Source organism: Rhinopithecus roxellana, chromosome 7, assembly GCF_007565055.1.
Source record: "Rhinopithecus roxellana isolate Shanxi Qingling chromosome 7, ASM756505v1, whole genome shotgun sequence".
Taxonomy (NCBI): domain Eukaryota; kingdom Metazoa; phylum Chordata; class Mammalia; order Primates; family Cercopithecidae; genus Rhinopithecus; species Rhinopithecus roxellana.
Window position 1 is genome coordinate 5,930,857 of NC_044555.1, and position 3,969 is coordinate 5,934,825.

Sequence of the window (3,969 nt, forward strand, 5' to 3'; positions counted from 1 at the left end):
TCTTACAGGAGAAAGCAAAACCAGTCCAAACTTAGCTGACTCCCACCTGAGAAGGGAGCATTTAAACCACCTCTAGCCAGAGGGAAATTTCCCATCCCAGTAATCAGCAGGGCTGTGGAGGGGTGCACATGATCTACCGAGATACCAGCTGGGGCAGCCAAGGGAGTGCTGGCATCGCCCCACTCCAGCCCCAGACCGCACAGCTAGCAGCTGCATGAAAGAGTCCTTCCTTCCGCTTGAGGACAGGAGATGGAATAGTAAGGATCATTTTTTTTTTCTTGCATCCTGAATACCAGCTCAACCACAGCAGCACAGGGCACTGGTCAGGATTGTAAAGCCCCCGCTCCAGGCACTAGCTCCTAAACAACATTTCTAGACACACCCTGGGCCAGAAAGAAACTCGCTGCCTTGAAAGAAATGACCAAGCCCTGGGAGCATTCATCACCAGCTAACTGAATAGCCCTTGGTTCCTGAATAAACAGCAGCGATACCCAGGTACTACATCGAGGACCTTGGGTGAACCTCTGAGACATACTGGTTTCAGGTACCAGCATGGTAAGAAGGCAATAGAGTTAAAAGTGGGCTATTGGGGTCCCGAGTTCCAGGACTTGACCGTTTGACAGCAATTCTGGACCTGCCCGTGACCAAGCAGGTGCCCACTGCCCTGAAGGGTGAGTCCCAGGCCTGGCAGCATTCACCATGAGCTGACTTAAGAACCCTGGGGACTTACGGGAGCATCAGTGGTAGTGTTGCCGTACTCTCCATGGCCTGTAGTGGGGGTGGCTACAGGGTGAGGCTGCCCTGCCTTTGGAAAAGAGGGGAAAGTGTGGGAAGAACTGCTTCTTGTGGTTTGAGTGTCAGCTCAGCTGCAATACAATAGTACACCAGGTCTTTAACTCTAATCCCTGACTCCTGGATGATACCTCTGAACCCACCTGAGGGAACTCACTGCCCTGAAAGGAAGGACACAGGCATGGCTAGCTTTGCCACCTGCTGAATATAGAGCTTCAGGGCTTTGAGAAAATATAGGCAGTAGCCAGGGAGTGGTTATAGCAGGATTTTGGCAAGACTCAGCTCTGTGCTAGCTTCAGGTCTGACCCAGCACAGTCATAGAGTTGGTGGATACAAGAGTGCCTGTATCACTCCACCCCCAGCTTTAGGTGGCTCGGAACATGGAGAGAGAGACACACAGTTTGTGTGGGAGAAAGTAAGGGAAGAGAACAAGAGTCTCTGCCTGATAACCCAGAGATTTCTCCTGGATCTTTTCTGAAACCATCAAGGTGGTACCTCCAGAAGTATGCATGAACTGCAGCATTACTAGGCATGGGGGGACCCCTAAAGCAGATACAGTTTAAAACAAAACCCCAAGTATTTGCAAATAGCTGGAAAATATTCTCAAAAAGGACGGTTACAAACAAGCCCAGACAGTGAAGACTACAATAAATACCTAACTCTTCAATGACCAGACACTGAAGAATATCTACTGCCATCAACAACATCTAGGAAAACATAACCTCACCAAATGAAGTAAATAAGCCACAGGGACCAATTCTGGAGAAACAGATATGTGACCTTTCAGACAGAAAATTCAGAATAACTGAGTCATGCCTGTAATTCCAGCACTTTGGGAGGCCAAGACAGCTGGATCATCTGAAGTCAGGAGTTCAAGACCAGCCTGACCAACATGGTGAAACCCCATCTCCACTGAAAATAGAAAATTAACTAGGCGTGGTGGTGCATGCCTATAATCCCAGCTACTGGGGAGGCTGAGGCCAGAGAATTGCTTGAACCCAAGAGGCTCAGACTGCAGGGAGCCGAGATCACCCTATTGCAGTCCAGCATGGGCAACAAAAGTGAAACTATGACTCAAAAAAAAAAAAAAAAATAGGTGGGTTGATAAAACTCAGAGAAATTCAGTGTAACACAGAGAAGAAATCAGAATTCTATCAGATAAGTTAGCAACAAGTTTCAAATAATTAAAATGAATCAAGCAGAAATTCTGGAGCTGAAAAATGCAAGTGATACACTACACAATCTCTCAAACTCTGTTAATAGCAGAATCAATCAAGCAGAAGATAGAATAAATAAGCTTGAAGACAGGCTATTTGAAAATATACAGTCAAAAAAGACTAAAGAAAAACCGAGTAGAAAGCAATGAAAGAATCTAGAAAAGGGCTTCAAAAGGACAAATCTAAGAGTTATTGGCCTTAAGGAAGAGGTACAGAAACACATGAGTAGAAAGTGTCTTCAAAGAGATCATAATAGAGAACTTCCCAAACCTAGAGAAAGATACAAATATCCAAGTACAAGAATGTCATAGAACACCAAGCAGACTTAACTCAAAGAAGGCTACTTCAAGTCATTCCATAATCAAACTCCCAAAAATCAAGGATAAAGAAGGGTTCCTAAAGCAGCAAGATAAGAGAAACAAATAACATCCAATGGAGCTCCAATATATCTGGCAGCAGACTTTTTAGTGGGAACCTTACAGGTCAGGAGAGAGTGGCATGACATATTTAAAGTGCTGAAAGAAAAAAAAAAAAAACTCTTTTACCGTAGAATAATATATCTGAAAAGAAAAAAAACCCTTCAAACATGAAGGAGAAATAAAAATGGTCCCAGAGTAAGGAAAGCTGAGGGATTTCATCAACACCAGCCCTGTCCTACAAGAAATGTTACAAGGAGTATTTCAATCAGAAAGAAAAGGACGGTACTGAACAATGAGTAATGAACTGAAGGTACAAAACTCAGTGGTCATTGTAAGAACACAGAAAAACAAAATACATTATAACAAAGTAATTGTCGTGTGTAAACTACTCTTGTTCTAATAGAAAGCCTAAAGGATAAATCAATTCAAAAATAAAAAGCACAACTTTTCAAGACATAGTCAACAGAATAAGATACAAAGAGAAATAACAAAAAATTAAAAAGCGGCGGCACGAACTTAAGGTGCAGCTTTATTAGTTTTATTTTTCTTTGCTGTTTGTTTACGCAAATAGTCTTAAGTAAATATCAGATTAAAAATAATGGTTTATAGGATATTAATTGCAAGCCTCATGGTAACCTCAAACCAAAGAACATGCAATGTATACACAAAAAATAAAAGGCAAGGAACTAAATCATATACCCACAGAAAAATCATCCTCACTAAAAATAGACAGGAAGGAAAGAAAGAAAGAAGATCACAAAACCATCTGAACATAAAAATCAAAATGACAGGAGTAAGTTCTTACTTATCAGTAGTAACACTGAATGTAAATGGGCTAAACTCTTCAATTAAAAGACACAGACTGGCTGAATGTATGAAAAAACAAGACACATTGATCTTTGCCTGTCAGAAACACACTTCACTTCTAAAGACACACATATACTGAAAATAAAGGGATGGAAAAAGATACTCCATGCCAATGGAACCAAAAAGAAGCAGGATTAGCTACATTCATAGCAAACAAAATAGATTCCAAGACAAAAAATGTAAGAGGAAAAAAAGTCACTATGTAATAATGAAGGGATCAGTTCAGCAAGAGGATATAACAATTTTACATATATGTGCACCCAACTCTGGATCACCAAGGTATATAAAGGAAATATTATTAGAACTAATGAGAGAGATAGGTCCCAATACCATAATGGCTGGAGGCTTCAACACCCTACTTTCAGCATTGGACAGTTCTTCCAGACATAAAATCAACAAAGAAACATCACACTTAATCTACATTATAGACCAAATAGGAGCAGACGCGAACAACTCTGTCTGACAGCTTTGAAGAGAGCAGTGGATCTCCCAACACGGAGGTTGAGATCTGAGAACGGACAGACTGCCTGCTCAAGTGGGTCACTGACCCCTGAGTAGCCTCACTGGGAGACATCCCCCACTAGGGGCAGTCTGACACCCCACACCTCACAGGGTGGAGTACACCCCTGAGAGGAAGCTTCCAAAGGAAGAATCAGACAGGTACACTCGCTGTT